Source organism: Myotis myotis, unplaced genomic scaffold (assembly GCF_014108235.1).
Source record: "Myotis myotis isolate mMyoMyo1 unplaced genomic scaffold, mMyoMyo1.p scaffold_m19_p_14, whole genome shotgun sequence".
Taxonomy (NCBI): domain Eukaryota; kingdom Metazoa; phylum Chordata; class Mammalia; order Chiroptera; family Vespertilionidae; genus Myotis; species Myotis myotis.
Genome location: NW_023416318.1, coordinates 30,559,379 through 30,579,204, shown reverse-complemented (window position 1 = coordinate 30,579,204; position 19,826 = coordinate 30,559,379). Strand labels below are relative to the sequence as shown.

Sequence of the window (19,826 nt, the reverse complement as noted above, 5' to 3'; positions counted from 1 at the left end):
CAATTCTCTTTGATGGGTTTATTCAGAACTAAAGCCTGGAAGTTCAGCCACAAGTCTCTCCTGAGGTAAAGACACAGAACCAGTTAGAATGAGAGAGGAAAAGGGGAAAAGACAGAGAGACCACAGAAAGCAGTATTTCTCAAAAGCTTTTCTCATCAAATTCCTTTCATTTTAGAGTTGAGGAAACAGGGGCATGGGCATAATAACCAAAGGCATATTAACACATAGTTACCAACAGAGCTGGCTCTTTCTACTATGTCACAGTGCCTCTTGGCTTTTCCTAATTCCCAACCTGTTCTATTCTACATTTCCCTTGTTAATTGGCACATAAGTTTCTGCACCTAGAGTTTTAGACATATTTGGAAACTTCTTCTAGACATGTTGATCCACTCAGGGCTGAATTATCTGTGACAGCAAGAATAGCTCCACCTTGGGGCATATCCAGCAGGATGAGGGATGAGGGGATAAATCATGTAGTGTTCCATTCTTCCTGGCTCTTGATATTTTCACACAAGAGAAATCAGGTTCCTTGGAGTGCACAGGCCCAAAAGGCCATTTTTAGGGTGTGTGTGGAGGAAAAGTCCTTCTGTGGAGGAAAAGGTAAAGTCCTATAGGCCCAGTTACTCTCCACAGACACCCTTAGGATGGCCTTGGGGAGCCTGATTCCTCCTGTGGCAATGATACACGTGCACTGGATGACTTGGAAGAGGCAGGTGAATGAGCTATATGTATGTAGCTAAGTCGTTGATCCTTCTTAGCAACAGCTGGCAAGACCCTGTCCTTTTCTTACTGCCTCTGAGAGTCACTGTTCACCTCCCTGTAGGCAGGAAAGGGAAGAGGAAGTGGTATTGCATCTAATTTTGAGAGTAATTGTTACTATATCAGTGTGCAAAGGGCACGTTCCAGTGGGCAGTGTGGGAGTGCTCAGGACTGTCTGGCTATAGGCATGGTCTAACACTTTCTTGTATTCTTTCTTCTAATAATAAATTGCGAGAGAACAGAATGTACTGTTGTGTTTATAATTCAGGCAAACCACATACAGGTATTGGCCAACATGGTTTGATATGTTTTGTTTTTTTTTCCCTTAAGCCAACCTGACAGAAAAGCATTGAGAGTTGCATTGACCCTTCCAACATTTTTCTGTCCAGTCCATTAATCATCAGCAGAATAGCCAAGAGACCATGTTATTGCGCTGTAGCCCAAAGAGGTCTGTGGTTGTAAATGGGTTGATTGGGAACAAAGTTATATCATTGCAGTTCTGATTGATTAATGCTGAAGTCATTGCTAAATAATGGTTACCAGCCCGTTTCCACAAATCATGCAGTGGGTGAATAAGAACTAAGTTAAACAAACTTAGGCCTGTGATCACAGCTTTTTCTTGTGGTGGAGGCAGATGTATGGAGATAGTGGGCAAGGGAAGAAAAAATTAGATCTGATCACAAGTGAACAGAAAGCAACAGCAGTTTGGGTTCTCATGGTGACTTGGGCACTTCCCTTCTTCTTGCAGTTGCTTCTCATGTCTCTGCATTCCCAGTCTCTCTCATCAGATTGCCTCTGAATGCTGCCACCACAGTCACTCCCCTCTATCACTCTTGCTCCCTTCTTACAGATTTCCATGACTAACCAGATGGAGTTACTGCCTACTCAAATGATTTAAACCTCCCCTTTCTCAAGGCTTTCCTACCCCAGTTCTCCAACTCCCCTCAATTCTTCCCAATTTGTTTCGAGCAAAATACATTCTACATCATTCCACTTGTCTCTTTCTCTCTGTGTTTCTTTTTTATCACTCCCATGTTCAAGTATTTGCATGCATGGAAAGATAACATTCTTCTACTTAGGTTAGATGACCTTTCAAAATATTTAGTGTATTTCCACTAATCCTGAACACAGAGTAGGTAGGATATTAGAGTCACAAGAATGTTTGGACAATATCAAATTTAAATCTTGTTTGTGGTTCATTGAGGCATATTTGAACAATTAATGGGGGAAATGTTTTTAAGTTTTAAGGAAGCTTGGGTTGCTTTGGTATCAGCAACCTTTAATGTTGCTTCTTGACAGCTTTCTAATTGGTAGAAGGTGCTTCTTAAACATGCACTTTTGTGAAGTCAGAACCAGCATAGGCTGAGCCAAATCATGATTAAAATTCTTGCTGGCTGCTCCTTTTGCCAGTAGAGTTCTGTGTTTCCACTTGTTGGAAATACATCTGCCTGTCAATGTTTGAGAATGCCAGTACCTTTTTGAAATTACAAACACATAGTGTTCCTCTTCAAGAACGTCAGCATTCATAATTTTTAAGTCTCAAACTTCAAGAAATAGAAGCAATTGAATTTCTCTGCATCTTAAAGTAGAAATAGTAATATTAGATGGATTGGCAATAATGTTATTTATGCTTTCAAAAAGGAGGTCCTTCTAAATTTATGCCTGTGTATTAGTCACAAGCTAATTCATTCCTTAACTTCAAATGACTTTCTTTTTTCTTTTTTCTTTGGTCCCAGAAATTCTGAATGATTGTTACAGTGTAGAAATTTACAGAAGTTTGAGTTGAAATGAAATGTTTCAGAACTCAAGTAGACATAAATTATAATTTATTAATGCAAAGAAAACACTTAGTTCCAACATCTCTTACAGGAAAGTTTTTAAATATTCTAGATATGAAAAGATTTATGAGGTGTGATTTCATAAGTAAAAAAATTATTTTGGTGAAAACTCTTTTTTGTAGATAAGAAATCACAAGAGTAATTAGATGAATTTCTGTGGAAATCATTTGCTAACTCAATTGAGCAAGTGAAGTCCATTAATCTTTAAAAACCAAGATACATGTTTAATATTAGTTTCTGGTACTGAATTCTTTTTATTTTCTTACAGAGCTGTTTGTGGAATCTCTTATTTTGAAAACATGGCACTTTAACATGGGTTGTCAGTAACTTGATCCTAGTAATATGGTAGAAAAGGCATTAGGTTAGAAACCATAGGGCCTCGGTATCATTTTCATTCTGCTATTTACCAGGTTTGTGACTATAGTCATTTCTCTCTCTTCTATACTTTGGACCTCCATTTTCTCCTCTGTTCAACAGAAAGAAAAAATACCTGATCTAGCCCTAGCCGGTTTGGCTCAGTGGATAGAGCGTTGGCCTGTGGACTGAAGGGTCCCAGGTTCGATTGTGGTCAAGGTCAGGTACCTCGGTTGCAGGCTCCTCCCCAGCCCAGGCCCTGGTTGGGACTCGTGCAGGAGGCAACCAATAGATATGTTTCTCTCACATTAATATTTCTCTGTCTTTCCCTCACTCTTTCACTCTCTCTAAAAAATCAATGGAAAAATATCCTCAGGTGAGGATTAAAAAAAACACACAACAAAACAAAACAAAAAAACCTGATCTCCTTGCCTCTTAATGTTGTCATGAGGATCAAATAAGGTACTAACTGTTAAATCATTTTGAAACTATAAAGTGTGAGATGGTGAGCATTCTACTCCTCTCAGATTACATTGCCTCAAATGCATTATTTAGGAAAAGTACGAGCTTGAATGCCATGTGGAGTCCTTGTTGACACTGCAGATGTTGGTTAATTTTAGATTCTAAAAGAACAAAAGAACAGAAGCACAACCAAGCAAATTATCCTCTTTAGCCTTTTCTTCGAAATCTCCTATTATATGAGTACCAAACTAAAAATGGCAAGCTAAATATTATAGAAAATTACATCATTTGAAGCATTGAAATTCTGTATATCCAAGCCCTTTTGCAGAACATGACTTTATTTCCTCCAAAGCACATCACCAATGAATTTAATGCTATAAGATTAATTATGGTTATATCTTCAAGGATCAAGTAAAAGGATTTTAATCTCCAACTTTAACTTCAAGTAACACAACCAGTAAAAACAGAAAAGTCTCAGAAGAGTCACAGAAAGATATGCAATCCATTTTGGTGGTCATAGCCTCTCTTGAACCAATGAAAAATTGATCTAAGCTCAGCTAGCCCTGGGTTCAATTCTGAAAATTCATATTTGCAAGTGTGCATTTCTTTGCAGAACAGATGCAACAGACATGCACATACTCATGAGAACTGCTTTTACAACCTCATCAGTTTGGAAGACCTGTCCTGCTCACGTGTGCCATCTGTAAGACATCTCTTTGCATCTTGTCAAATCTGACTTCCTGCTTACACATGCACAAACAAGAGGTGTTTTGTAAAATATGTAGACAGCATCTGTCATTCTATCCCTTGTTTGCATACCATCCACTAACAAAAAAATCCTGAAATAAGCTGAGCATTTTGTGTTTCAAAATTATGTGTGTATGTATATATATACATACATATACACATATATGTATAAATTATAAGTAATATATTTAATAAATAAATGTAATATATGTAGTTCCATATATATGAAGCAATAAAACAAAGGATACTTCATATCAGAACATAGCCATTAGATTACCTGAAGCCGTTTAAAAATGGTCCTGTTGATATTCGGAGTCTAGATTTTTAATAACATTTTCTGGAAAATAATCCTGTCTCAAAATTGCTCACTAAGTCTTAGTGCCTTAAGATATTGACAGAATATCACTCTAATTAAAAATAATTCTCAAACAGAAATGTTTCACCTACCTAAGATCCTTGTTTCTCTAACAGGCAAAAATTTCAAAAGATGTTTCAACCTATATTTTAGAAATTTGGTAGATACTATATGATATGATATCTCAAAATGTGCTCTCCACTGGAGGAAATATTCAAAGTAAATCCAAGGGTAGATTTTAGGACATTGCTTATTATGGATGCAGTCTAGGCTGATTATTTTAGTATTAAATATATTATTAATCACCTTCCTATCTAGCCCATATGCTACCTCTGTTAGCACAAAGGCCGAATAAGACAGGTGCAACTTGATTCCATGTTACATAGTTCTCTCAAATTGAAATAAATTTTAACCCTCCAAAATACTTTCCCATGTGAAGGACTGGATTACTGCAGATGATTACAAGCCTGAACCAGAAATGGATTCAAACAACTTTCATTCACTGCTGAAACTGAACTGGCTCTGACCCCCAAAATAAATTGGCTTAGTTCCCTGTAAGAGGAACATGAATCAGGTTGCCATCTGTTCCTTTCCTTCTTTAACATCAGTGGGCTGGGTTAAACATATAACCGGAGGAGTCCTTGGGGGAAGGGGAACAGAACTCTGGGTTGGTGTGTAGATGGGTGTGTTGCAATGGTAGAGTCACCCCAGGTGCAAGAAGAGAGGAATCTGGAAATTATCTGGGGAAATATTGCAATTTGTCAAGCCATGGGAACAAGATGAGATTAATTTGCCTAAGTTTGTTTGAAGACATTGCATAAACTAAAGCTCCTTTGTTTGCCAGAGATGAAACACGTAATCTAAACTAGTTTAATCAAAAGGTAATTTAGAGTTTCTGCTTCAGGCAAAGCTTAATCCAGGGCTCAAACAGTGTGACCCAGGACTTGGTTTATCTCTCCCCATTTCTCTATTCAGCATCTTCAACATCGGCTCCATTCTTGGACAAGCTCTCTCCTTGTACAGCCAACGTGGATGCAAGCCACTCCAGGGACTCTCGTCTCTAGATCCCAATCTAGAGCAACCCTTCAATGATTTTTATTACAATTAGAATACAGTTCAAACTCTTTACCGTGCACTTCCAAGCCCCACATGATCTGATCTGGCTCCTGTGTGCTTCTTTGACTTCACCTTCTACCTCTGCCCCTCACTCCCTCCATACCACACAGGCCTTCTTTCAGTTCCTCACATCTACTTTGCCTGCTGTTGTCGCAGGGCCTCTGTCTGTGCTCTTCCCCCTGCCCTTCTTTCTGTACAGTTGCCTCCTTATCATTGATGCTCATACACCCCTTCCTCAGGGAAGCCACTCTGATCACTCCAGTTACATCAGCCTTGCACTCAACATTGTTCTGTCTGCAGCACCTGTAACTATATAGACTAACGCCATAATTTGCTGGTTTGTGCTTATTGTCCCCACTATAATGTAAGTCCTATGAAGTTTCTTGTATGACCAGTGCCTAGAACAGGGGTGGGCAAACTTTTTGACTCGAGGGCCACAATGGGTTCTTAAACTGGACCGGAGGGCCGGAACAAAAGCATGGATGGAGTGTTTGTGTGAACTAATATAAATTCAAAGTAAACATCATTACATGAAAGGGTACGGTCTTTTTTTTTTTTTTTAGTTTTATTCATTTCAAACGGGCCGGATCCGGCCCGCGGGCCGTAGTTTGCCCACGGCTGGCCTAGAACAATGTTGGACATGTAATGGCTCCAAACAGTTTTGTTGAATAAATGAAGGAATTTAAAATTATTATGGGTAGAATATTTCATTTTCTTAGAGAACTTTTACTGTATCTATCTATCTATCTATCTATCTATCCATGTAAAAGGCTAAAATGCAAAGTGTCTCCTCGGGAGTTCAACTGGGAGAGCGGGAGTTTGATTGCTCACCATGATGTGTGCTGACAACCAGGGGGAGGTGCAAAACGAAGGAAGGCCCTGGCCGGCCCTTATTGCCAGCCAGGCCTAGGGCCCCTACCCGTGTACGAATTTCATGCACTGGGCCTCTAGTTTAATTATAAAAAGGCAATAAATAATTATAAAAAGAAATGAGGATGTCATGATTGGCTTTTGAAGAAACATTGTGGATAGTAGGCTAAAAGAGTTAATAGTGAGAATATAATTCTACTAGAAATCGTAACTTATGCCATAAACCAATGTAGGCGACAGGTAGGCCTAGGAACTATGTTAGGTAGAGGGATATAACAATGACCTGACATTGGTTTTGCACTTGAGGAGCCAAAAATCTATCAAAAAATATAATTTTATAATTATAATATCTAATATCTACATAATGAAAATCATATTCACATTTATGATTACCTCATTTGATCACCACAAGAGTCCTATGAGGTAGAGTATTATTATAATTGTTAAGATTACAGTTTTATAGATTAAACAACTGAGGGCCAGAGAGGTTATGTGACTTGCCTTGGATGGCACAGCAAGTAATGAATAAGGTTTTTAAGTTAGACCCAGATATTTTGACTATCTCTCCTGTTCTACTTTACCACTATGTCTATTCAGTGTGATAAATGTATGTGCAACATGCTATGGGAGGTCAAGTATAACAAAGAGATTTTTTGTCTGGGGAGGTGAGGGAAGGATTCATTGAAGAAAAGTCATATAAATGGAGCTGTGAAAGGTGAGCAGGAGTTTCTAGGTAGAGAAAGAGGCATATTTCAGGCAGAGATCTAATTAAAAAAGGAAGGTGAAAATGTATAGCATGTTGCATGTGGTGGGGAGCAGAGAAGTCCAGAAGAAGAGGTTGGGGCCCTATTCTGTGAAAGATTTTCAGTACCATTTTGTACACAGTTAAGTAGTCCCTGAATGCAGGGGATTGAAACAGCCAAATCTGGGTTTTCAAAAGAAAATTAGAACGGCAGATTGGTGGGTGAATTGGAGCATGAAGAAACAAGTTAGGCATTTTTTTCTTTTTCTTTTTTTCTGTGATTGTGCAAGCAAGTTTAAGTGTCTGAAGGAGGAAAGTGGAAATGAAAAGGACAGATTACAGAATGTGTGAATTAGACTCACTTTGGGGAGGTGGAAGAAAGCGAGGAGTAAAGATTTTTAAACATTTTTAGCTTATATGACTTGGTAGATGATGATTTTCTCAACCAACTTAAAGAATATAGAAAAATGATTTGAGGAGAGAGATGGGGGTTTTCTTGTAGCTAAGATTTATCTTTTACTCATTTTTTCATCTGAGGTGGCTGTTTGTAATGTCTAGTTAGATATGTTACACAGATAGTTAAAATTATGGGCCTAGCCTTTGAAAGCTACGTTGAAGCTAGACATCCAGTTTTTGGAGTCATCAAATTACAAGTTGCATAAAAATTTCTATAGCAAAAGAGGCATAGGAAACTTTTTGGCTTGATGGAAATGTTCTATTTCATGGTTATGATAGTGGTTACACTGTTATACATGACTTAAAACAGATCAAAATTTTACACATAAATGGATGTATGTTATCTTAAATCCCTTATAAAACTAAAAATAGAAGTGAACTGCTTTATATAAATAGTGATAAATAATTTTTTAAAAAATTTTTTATCAGCTGTTTTTTAGAAACAAGAAGAGACTGGGAAATTGTTCTACACACACCTTTAAAAACATCAGCACGGAAAGCTGCCATGGTTTCCGTTGTTCCAGAAACCAGTGCTAGATGTGCCAGTCTTTGGGCCATATAGGAGTTCTGCATTCAAAATCGTATTCCCTCCCCAAACCACCCTCCTCCATCCTCAGCACACCTTGTGCCACCTGGGTTGACTTCTGTATTCGGAAGAGCTAAGACAGGAAAGGTGCTTGAAGAATATAATATGACTCATTGCTGAACAAGAAATCTTTGCTTATTGATTGATTTTAGGCTAAAGGCCAATTTGGCCTCCTTTTATGGCACCATTCCCTCAGCATCACTTCCGAATTGTCCTTTCAGTGCTCAGTTTAAAATCTACTTGCCCAAAAAACATTTTTGATAGGAGGAGAAGGCTGATACCTATATTCACCCATCAGCGTGGACACATCTACCATGAGTATACAGTTACCAAATGTGTATCTTTATGTTCACATCTCAATTCTGTCACTTACTACGTCTTAGAGCCCTTGAAGAAAGTGAGACTAATAAAATCTACCTTGCAGGCTGGTGTGGATGAAGTCAGATAGCATAAGTGAAATGCTGAGCATGGCATTGAGGAGGCACTTAATGAAAGGAAGATATCTTGTCAAGCCTGACTATACTTTCTGAATTATTTAGTCTGTATCATTTTTTTTTTCAATGTAAAAGCACTCTTACCTGTGCTCTGCACTCTCACCCTAACTAATACATCCTCAGGAGACATTTAGGGAATGATGGTTAGGAAGCTGACAGGTCAAGGATAAAGTTGAAAAGGATTTATATAATACATACATAGATGAGAAGAGAGCGTTCTGGGGAGATGGGAGGGTGAGGAACTAGATTCAGAGATGATGGCAAAGGTCTTTACATTTCCTCTTTCCATTTATTTAAAAATGTATCTTGCTAAAAAGAGGGGACAGAAGGACCCATCTTGATGAGTGGAGCTGCAAGTCTGTGTGCCAATACACCTGGTATTGATTCATGCCAGCTGGGAGAGGAGCTTGGCTTCCCAGTGTTTTACTACTGTGGTTTCCTGGGCTGGGCAGCTGGGTGTCTAATAATGATAAAAACCATAATAATACTTCATAATTACGTACTGCCCTTTGCCAGAACTTGGATTTAATTACAATGACTGTGCCGGAACTGGCAACAACTCCCTCCCTGTGGGGTGCAATACCCAAGGGCCTGGAAATACAAAGTGAAGTGGCAACAGCAACCTTCTCCTGCAGAGTCTACCCTGGCAATTCACCCAAAGTGCTTTGAGTTGGAAGCTCATCATCGGAAACAAAGAGTACTTTTAAACTGCCCACATGTACTTGGCACTGTCCAATAAACAGTGTCTATGAAGCAACTACTGCTACACATGGGGCACAGCTTCATGGGATCCCAGGGCTGGAAGGGATGAACACAGATTGTCAAATTCATGATTACCCTGTCCCCTACCATGAGGCATCACTACCACTAGATTCTAATAGGTGAGTTCACTGACCTTCCATTCTGATCTGGGCCAGGGATGCTTCTGTGGCAGTGATTCAGGTCTCAGGCGACTCACCAATTCATTTAACACTCGTTTTCTGAGCACCCATTCTGGGCCAAGGTGCTGAGGAGACACAAAGATGTATAAAGTAAGGCATAATCCCTGCCCTCAACGTAGCTTATCTTCTGGTTGGGGGATTTGTATTCAGGCAACTGTAACATAAAAGGAAAAGTTCTGGGCCTTACTCTCTTTAAGAATAAGAAGAGAGGATGAGTGTTGGGGTGAGGGTGGGGGGGCAAAGACTGAGGTGAAGAGCTGGGCCACGACTCCAGGAGGGTCTTGCAGGTGTCCCTGTCTTTTTGTTGTTGTTGTGGGGTAGGTTTTTGTTTGTTTGCCTTTGTCCTCATAGCAACTAGCATCTCCTGAACTATCTTGTTTATTTGCTACTTTACTGATAGACTTTTGTATGTCTCACCCCATTCATGAACCTTATCTGTTTTGTTCATCACTCCAGCCTAAGCATCTCAAATAACCCCTGGCACCTAGTAAAGTGCTTAGTACATACTGGCCTGGTGAATATAAATGGCCAGGTGAGGCCGTGGCTGTAGAAATGGAGAGGAAAGGGCATTTGGTAAATCGAATCAACAGGGCAAAATTAGAAGGGAGAAAGAGGTGTTACACAGTGGGGGCGTAGCATGGAGGATTACTCCCAGGGTCCTGGCTTGGCTAAGGGAATGGATGGTGATGTTACCAAAGAAGATAAGGAACAGATTGTGTGGACTTCCGGAAGCATCTGGGTTCCCATGGTGAACCCAGACGCACATAGAAGGTGTACCCAGCCATCAAGACGATTAGGCCACCTACTCTGCAACAGAACGATGCTGTACGACTGAGGAGGGGGCTCGGGATCCCCTCTGGACTCAAAGAGCCAACAGAGAACAGAGCTGGATTAACTGAAGAGAAAGACAACCTGCGGTTGTAGTTTCAGGGAAATGATAGTTCCAGGGAAACTGGGGTCAGGTGTGCATTTGGGTGGTGACCAAGTTTCAAGAAGGATGTAGTCTATCTATAGAATATACTGCAACGGAGATCAAGTAAGAACTGAAAAGTGACCCTGAAGAAGAGCACTTTCAGTGGACTCACCGGGAGCATAATTGGGCTGGACTTGAAGCGTGAACTGAATGCTCGACAGGGTCTCATAGGCAAGTTGTTTTTTCCTTTGGGTGTGTGTGTGGGGGCGGGGGAGGGGTAGGTAGTAGTTTGTTTTATGTTTGGAGGCGTTGGAATCCAATCACGGGCTTACCTAACACAGAAGTTTGTGAATGATGACAGGTTTCTAGGAGGCCAGCGGGAAAGAGTCCTGGCAGCGTCACAAGGCCTCAACTAGGAAGCTTCTACCCTTTCGTCCATTTCTAGAGCGGGTGCCCTTCCGTGTACAGTGCAGGCAAAGAGTGGGCGACAAACACCCCTCCATGGATTTGTGAGTCACGTTTGTGACAGCTGGGCGTAGGGATGGCAATACTCGAATTAAGTGGAGCGCCCAGTTTCCCGCAGATCCTGCAATGTAGCTGGAAGAAGCTCGGAGGCTCATTCACATTTTCCGCCCCGTCGCTCACACTGTCCATTCATCACTTTCCCTTTCCTTTTCCTGAACGAAGTTGAAACCAGGGCAAAGCTGGCTTCCTTCTCCCACCTCAGGTTGACCTTCCGCCCCCAAGCCCACCCGGGGCCCGACTGCGACCACGTGACCACCCTGCGTCCCAGCCAGTCGCTGCCGTCGACCCCTCCCCTCGAGCCGCAGCCCGCTTAACCCCGCCCCTCGAGCTCACGTGACCAACTCTCTCCCACCTGACTGGCTCCTCCCTTTCCCCTCCGGGCCCGACCCGACCGCCGTAGCAGCTGCCCGACTCCAAAATGGCAGCCGCGCGCTGCGCGCACCCGAGCGGCCGGACCTCCCGGACTCCCGGGCCGCCCCCCTCTCGCTCCCAGCCTCCCTCCCTCGGCCTTCACCTACCTGCCTCCGGATTGGCCACTAGGAATCCCGCCCCTCCAGAGCCCCTCCTGTTATTGGTCACGGTAGGCTGCCCTTCCGAGAGGCGTGCCCCCGCCGCCCCCCACCCGGGAGGTATTTTCCATTCCGAGGGGGGTTGGGGGGAGGGGGGAGGGGAGAAGGGTGTCAAGGGGGAGGCGGCCGGGAAAGGGGGTGGGGGCCTGGCGGGGGCATCCGGCGGAGCTGGTGTCCCCGAGCTCGGTCCGGAGGGAGGGAGACTGCGCTCGTTCAGGCAGTCGGAGGGGACGGGACCGCGGGCGGGCGGACTCGCCCTCTCGGTGACTGCGCCGTCCAGGCCCATCCTGCCTGGCCGCAGGTGCCCCTGGATGAGGCCGCCCCGCGCGCCCCGACCGGTGAGTCTCCCCGCGGCCCGCGCCCGGCACTGCCGGCACCCGTTCCCCGGCTCCTGTACCGCCCTTAGCGGCCGCCTCTACGGTCCCCGGTGCCCGCGCCCGGCGGAGTCCGCCTCCGGCCGGTGCTTCCACGCCCCGGGCGGAGGCAGCGTAGTGCCTCTGGCCGGGAAGGAGACGGCGGGCGTGGGACAGCGAGCCCTGTGCAGACCGCGCCGCGCGTAGTGGGAGCTTGCGCTTAGTAGGCTCTCGATGCATTTCTGTGGAACTGCTATCTGGCTGGGGAAACGTGAGGTGTCTCAGGGGAACAGGGTACCCCCCGGTCTAGTAGGGGAACGTTAGTGATCCTGGTCGAGGTGGATGGGGGCGAGGCTACCGGAGATTGTGGGGCAATGCGGGCGCTGCAGGGAACCGGGCACCGCCGACTGACTTAGGGCTCTAAGACTCTGACGGGAGCGGGGGTCCTCAGGGTCGAAGAAAAGAGGTCCACTGGCAGAGAGGGGACACTGGGACGCTTGATGGGGGCTGAGGTGACTGGGGCACCCCGGGTTTATAACGCGAGGTGGGAAGGGATGCGCCGGCGGCTGCAGGAAGACTTCTCTGCAAACTGCTCGGGGTCCTAAGATTCCTGGGGACTGGGGTTTGGGTATTTGGGTAGCTGAAGCGAAGCGACTTTCCGGAGAGGGGATTGCATGTAAAGAAGGATGCTAAGAAACAATTTAAGTGCACACCGTGGCATGGATCTCAAGTTTGAAGGCTGGGCGAGTGGAGTCTCGAGAGGTGATTTTGACATTTCCTTTTGGCATTCCCACCGAAAGCTGGCTCGCAGCTAGACCTTTTAAGCTACCCTTTAATTTTAAGTGTATGCACGTATTTGATGGTGTTTTACAGTTAACCAGTTTTACCGAAGATTCTCAAAGCTGCACCTTGAAATTCTTGTAGCAGCCGCTCCAGCTGCTGAAGATCCTTTCTTCAAGTCTCTTCATCTATAGCCACTGCTCAGTTCTATACCAAGTGGCTCAGTTCTTACCAAGTTAACATTTAGATTGGACTGGATTGCTTAGTTTGCTACTGACTTGTATTCTACAACATTAATACGTCATTCACATGCTTTCTTTTTCTTGTTTTTAATTGTTTCTTTACAAGATCATGCAAAATTGAATCACAAATTCTATAGAAGTTTTAAGATACTTTGTGTGTTGAATTGGAAAGATGTTGGTAAGTTAGCAGCCTAGAAGCCAATACTAAAATCGGGTTGAGGTTTCTAACAGTTGGGGATCTTAATGTCAGATGCTTAGTTTAATTTTAAGAATCTTGCATTTGTATAACACTCTTGAGAATGGATTAGGAACATAGAAAATGCATATCAGCGTTAGGCAGTGAGTGGCAGTCCACAGAGGCACTTCCTGTCTCTGAGAAGCAGCAGCTAAGATTTGCACTGCTAAATCTTTAATCTTTTAAATATTTCCTTAACCCCATATGTTATCTTACTAATTTCTCATAATTTATAAAATGAAAGCTTTTTAAGGGAGTACTTAAAGAGATTTGGTGAAATTTTATAGATCAGATTGTGCTTTTTAATGCAATTCATTGGTCAGAGAAAATCTGCAAAAAAAGTTAATATGTTCAGTTGGCACCTCTTTAGTTCTTGAATAATTAATGGATAATTACTTTTTTTTTTCCTCCCTATTGTCCTTGAATTTTACTGTTTGTCCTTAGGGAGAATGTACTGGCACACAAAACAGTAGCCTAAAATACTGAAACCTAACACCTTTTAACATTATAATAGCTTCTACATTTTTCACCTTGAGATTCATCTGTAGCAAACCAGTGATCTTAGAAAGCTATTTCTTATCACCTTTGTTTAGAATGGGCTGTTTTCTCCATTTGTAGACAAGGGACAATAATGCAGTAATAACTAAACAATGAGAATGGGAAGCTTGGGAAAAAGATATATGGTATGAGCCATATTTCTTCTAGAGCTGGAATTGTAGACCATGGAGATGATTATTTTGCAGGAAACCAAGGCCCAGAATAGTGGAAGGGACAAAATTGCTTGTTAGTGATGGACAGATCTCTGGACTGTAGTCCAGGGTTTTTCTATTTTATCACATTTAAAGTGTTTATTTTCTATTTTTCCCATTGAGGCATTTTATTTGCACATATGTATTATACCTATAGAAAAAGAATCCCAGGATTTGCCCTCCTGTGTGTCTTTGTCTTCATGGTCCATAATGCCCGCTGAGGTTGGCAGTACAGTGAAACGAAACTGACAGGTTGTTCTTCCATTTTGCTAGATCTTTAAGTTGCACATCAAATCTGGACTGATCACTCCATACTTATTTAACCTGCCCATGTGGTTTACGACAATTTTCCCAGCTCTGTGATCAGTGGTGATCTCAGATTCACCAATGTAACCGTGCTTCATCATCACAGTTAGAAACCGGACGATGACTTTGGAGCACAGCCTAATAAGAACCTGGAGTTTGCCTCTCTTTTTGGCATTGTTGATACTCTTAGAGCCAGTACATTCATGTGCCTCATTATGGTGGCACGGAAAGATGGCGGAAAAGCATAGTGTTTAAACTAAAACATTCTAGTGCCAACTATAAATGGCTTTTCAATTATTTGTGATGTTGTTCCCTTCTAAAGATGAGAAGTTAAGTTGACTGATTTTTTTCTCTCCATTTTTAACATCTTTACTGAGGTGTAATTAACAAACAGTAAACTTCACATGTTAAAATATACAATTATGAAACTATCACCACAGTCAAGATAATGAACATATTCATCACCTTCTAAAATGTCTGGTCTCTGTAATCCTTCTCTTCTGCCCCTCCCCCATTCCCAGGCAACCCTTTCTGTCACTATGGACTACTTGGGATTTTCTAGAATTTTACATAAATAAATTCACATAGTGTGTACTTGATTTTATGTGGCTTCATTTGTGCAGCATAATTATTTTTGAGGTTTGTCCATATTATTATCTGTGTCTATAGTTCATTACCTTTTATTTGCTGAGTAGTATTCCGTTATAGAGTTATCCCACAATTTGCTTATTCATTCTTCTGTTGAGGACATTTGGGTTGTTTTTATTCTTTGGTTATTAAAAAATAAAGCTTTTATAAGCATTCATGTGCAAATCATTGGATAAATGCTCTCATTTTTCTTAGGTATATAACTAGGAGTAGAATGACTGGGTTGGATACAAGGTGTGATTTGTGTTGTGGTTGTGGTTATTGTCCTTTAAGAAATTGCCAAACTTTTTTCCAATATGTCTGTACCATATTACCCTCCCACCAGCATCATGTAAGAGTTCCAGTTAGTCCACATTCTTGAAGTTGACTACTTTTATACATGAAGTGATGTAAAGCTGTATGAGCTTTTACTGAAAATTTTAAAACAATATGCTGCATTGTTAGTGGAAGTGCTGGTATTTCTCTCAGTGGGAAGGGACAAACTGTCATCTAAATTTAAAATATTAGGTAAGCCCTAACCAGTTTGGCTCAGTGTTGGCCTGTGGACTGAAGGGTCCCAGGCTTGGTTGCGGGCACATCCCCAGTAGGGGGCGTGCAGGAGGCAGCTGATCGATGTTTCTCTCTCATTAATGTTTCTAACTCTCTATCCCTCTCCCTTCCTCTCTGTAAAAAATCAATAAAATATATATTTTTTAAAAATCTTCAAAAAAAAATTAGGTAAGCTTATTAGAGTAGGCTAGTGTTCTATAATTTTTATGCTAAAACTTAATTGCTTAAAAGATTTTCAGTCTGGCTGGTGTGCTCAGTGGTTGAGCGTTGACCTATGAACCAGGAGGTGATGATTGGTTCAGTTCCCAGTGGTCAGGGCACATGGTCTGGTTGCAGGCTCAATCCCCAGTGTGGGGTGTGCAGGAGGCAGCCAATCAATGATTCTCTCTCATCATTGATGTTTCTATCTCTCTCTCCCTCTCCCTTACTTTCTGAAATCAATAAAAATACATTTTAAAAAAAAGATTTTCAGATTTCAAAAGGCTCATTTTCAAAGAAAACTATATATTTAAAATATAAATTTTAGTGATTGTGAAGGTTTTATGTTAAAATGGATTCTAGTACCTTTATAAAAGAGCAGTAGTAGAATTACATGATAATTATGAAAACATAATTTCTATTATAGTTGTAATAGAGAAAAACTGGATTTGTATTTCAGCCACTTAATAACATTATGATCTCTGGCAAGTGATTTAACCATTGTGTACCTAGATTTCCTCATCTGTAAAGTGAGGGTAATAAAAGTACCCACCTCATAGAGTATTGGTGAGGATTAAAAGTGCTTCTTTAGCACATAGTAAGGGTACAGCAGATATTAGACCTTATACTTTATGGTTCAGTAGGCATATATAGGCATTTGTACGCTCACTTGTTTCCTTGCTGTTAACAAAATCACTTTGAGGCTACCAAAAAAAAAATTCCTAGATAAAAATAATAGTCTGCCTTAAGGGCAGTTAGTATAGTTGATGCTCTCACTTTTTGTCCTGCTTCCTCTGTTCACCTTAGACCTTTAATTAGATGTGCATAACAAGTTGGGTGTCTGTTTTTCTGAATGTCATCAGGAGACCCTTGTTGCAGTTTCACTAATATAGAAGCAAAATGTTAAAATTGATTTGCAGGTACTCTACTGAGTTCTAGAGGCCTACTGGGTATGCTTAGATAAGGAAACCAGGAATTTATAAGGTCTGTTATTAAACTCCTCTCTGCCAGTGGAACCATCAAAAGATCTTTGAACCTTGCTTTTTATTAACTGCATATTTTGATGACTTCATTCATTAAACTGTTAGGTTTTAGTGATAAAATTTGTGTTACTCCAATTTTGTAACATTTTGTTCTTTTTAAATTTGCTGTAACCCAGGTCTAATTAGTGTCATGAGCATGTGGTTTATCAAATGTATTTTGTGGTGACAGTGGTAGATTTCTTTTGGATTTGTATTGTTTTTGCCTTAGGAGGTCCTATTGCATTTACAGTAGCTCTTCTTCTGATTACAGTAGGTTAATCTTAATTCTCAAGCATCTTTATGGGTCTTTCCTTGATTCTCAAGCATCTTTGTGGTCTTTCCTTCTCACAACATCTTAACCTCCTGTAACAACATGTAACTTTTCATCATCTGTAACACATGAGCTTATTTTTCATGCCTCTTTTAAAACATTAATTTCAATTATTTTTTAGTGTATTTCACATAATATTTTTAATTGCTCTTATTTTTAGAGTTTATTAAATTGAGTTTATTTTACAGGTTAGATATTAAAATCAGAAATAAGGTATAGCTCAAAAGCGTATTCGTTATGATAGTAGTAGACTCTCGCTATATTGTTTTAGATCTCAGGCAGGCATTCTGTTGGTAGTACTTCATATGATAAATACATGGGTCATCCCTTTAATCTGAAGTAATGCTAGCAGGACTAAAAGAGTTACATGGAGCCATCAAAAGTTTCCAGGGTTGTATTAATTTTTAACTGATACAAAGTTTTAATATATGAGAGTGACCAACTCCTAATCTTCTTTTGATTAACTATTATAATAAAGATTATGAAGTTATTACAGTTTATTGTACATTTTTTGGACTCATGACGTGCCTTTAGAAATTTTATATAATTTAAACATACAGATACTTTGTTCCATCTATTACATAATCTAATTATATGAATAAAATATTTAGTTAAATATGATTTCAAAAGATATTAGCATTACCATGTTATAATAAAATACAACCATTGCTCAATTTTTCATTAAGTTGGAATTTTCTTTGTATATTTAAAAACAGTTATGGCATTGTGAATTGCTTGATACTCATATTTAAAATTCATGGGGATGTGGACTGGGTAGATATGGACCATGCAAGTTACTTTCTTAGCTTCAGTGTAGATGTTAGAGAAGGACAGGGAAAATACAAATTATTTGCCTTGCCCAATGTAAAAACTCTTCATCTGGATTAGCCAACTATCCTACTTTTAAGGGGGGGGGGGGGGAGGGCTTTTGAATCTGATTAAAGCAGAAGTAACCTTGAAGGGTAATTGGCTAAACTGCGACTCATGTTACTATTAGGTAAATATACATCTGAGTGCTTTAACTGAGAATTAGTTACCTAGTTTTATTCTACATGTACCTGGTAGGTGACACATTCTAAGGAATGACTTGAGAGAGACTATAATTACACCCTTGCCAAATACAGTATAGTGAGAATATATTTCCATGGCTTCTCCAATAGTTCATAAGCACTTTACTTATATGCTGTTTAATACCAAAATTAAATTTACCTTTACTTTGATGAGATATCATACAGTAATCTTTTATCAAAATTAATAAGAGGAAGCAGTGATGAAGATTTTGAAATGGGCTTATCTGCTCTGCAATTATCTTCAAATTATGACTCTTTAAATTTGAAGACCACTGTAACAGGAATAACATCCAGTCTTTTTATTCTGAGCAAGATTCTTCAGTTAAAGGTGGTAATCAAGTATATATGTTGTAGTTCAAAAATTTGAAAAGGTAAGAAGCCCATTTAAATAATATATATACTTAAAATGAAACATGAAAGAAGGAAAATGATTTGGGAGCTGAACTTTAAGCCTGTATATATGGTGGGTAGTCAAAAGAAGGGTAGCTAAAGAAGCCATCAGAGGATGGAAAGAGAAAAATGTTGAGGAAAACCAGGATTTCATGGGCGTTTGGTGCCTGGCATAGATCTTGGGCTCCATAGATTAGTATGTCATCGTATCAGGAAAACTACTGAAGTAGTCTATAAAACTAAAGGATAAATTTACTAAAAATGTAAGTATAGTTTGATTAGAGAAATCCAAGTAATTTCTTAAGGGTTAAAATATGCCTGTGGCCCTGCCCAATGTGGTTCAATTGGTTGAGCATCATCCCATGCACCCAAAGGTCATCAGTTTGATTCCTGGTCAGGGCACATACTCAGATTGCAGGTTCAATCGTGTGCAGGAGACAACCGATCAATGTTTACTCTCACATCGATATTTCTCTCTCTCTCTCTCTCTCTCTCAAAAAAAAAAAAAAATTAAAATAGTCAAAATATGCCTATGTCCAAAGGGGAGCTGATTTATCTAATTGTTTATTTAGTTTTTTACTTTGTTAACATGAGACACCATTCCAACCTCATTAACCTTCAGGTGATCAGTGCTGGGACTAATTTTATTTAACGTTTTTAAAAAATAAATCTTTATCGTTCAGATTATTTTAACATTTTAAAATAAGTGATTCAAAAAACATACTGGCAGTAAATATTGCCAGATTTGCAGTTGAGTGTGTGCTGTTTCAGGTAGTTAAAAGTCAAGCCAATAAGGAGAAGCTACAGGAATATCTTTTGATGAGTTTTCGTGTGGCAGAGAACAAGATAATGCATTTAGGAGGAGATATTCCAAGTTATATTTCTAGGACCTGAGTTATGACCCAGGTAGGGGATCCAGAAGTCATGGAAATAACTTCGTTGTATTTGCTGCTGGGTTACAAAGTCCAAGAACATGTTTCAGAAAACAAAAATGGTGTATATAAAAATAAGTATAAAAGGGGTTATCGTTTTTTTTACTATTGTGTTCCAGGCTAAGTGATTTGTAGTCATTTTTTCATTTAATTCTCTTAACAATTGTGAAAGGTGGGTGGCATTATTAAAGTGGAAATTTGAGTCAGGGAGATTAAATGATGTTCCCAAGTCAGTTAAATATGTATTGCAGTTGGTACTGTGGCCCTGGTCTTTTGATTGTTAATCCTAAAATT

At 40.4% G+C, this 19,826-nt stretch overlaps 2 protein-coding genes across 11 annotated transcripts in view; one reads left to right on the top strand and one right to left on the bottom strand.

The window, feature by feature from the left end:
- Nucleotides 1–11,417, bottom strand: part of PIGF (phosphatidylinositol glycan anchor biosynthesis class F) — an 81,034-nt gene extending 69,617 nt beyond the window's left edge. The window contains exons 1-2 of one of the 2 annotated variants that reach the window (XM_036334674.1): nucleotides 10,966–11,417; nucleotides 9,675–9,785 (exon numbers count right to left, since the gene is read on the bottom strand). The gene's annotated coding sequence lies outside the window, so the exon portion shown is untranslated. The remainder of the gene's footprint in view (nucleotides 1–9,674; nucleotides 9,786–10,965) is intronic. The other variant, XM_036334675.1, reaches the window with a different exon arrangement.
- A 120-nt stretch (nucleotides 11,418–11,537) lies between these two features.
- SOCS5 (suppressor of cytokine signaling 5) overlaps nucleotides 11,538–19,826 on the top strand; it is a 44,673-nt gene continuing 36,384 nt past the window's right edge. For 2 of the 9 annotated variants that reach the window (XM_036334672.1, XM_036334669.1), the window contains exons 1-2: nucleotides 11,870–12,065; nucleotides 12,721–12,842. The gene's annotated coding sequence lies outside the window, so the exon portion shown is untranslated. Of the gene's footprint in view, nucleotides 11,739–11,862; nucleotides 12,066–12,720; nucleotides 12,843–19,826 lie in introns of those variants that run through there. The other 7 variants (XM_036334668.1, XM_036334671.1, XR_004971843.1 and 4 more) reach the window with 5 other exon arrangements.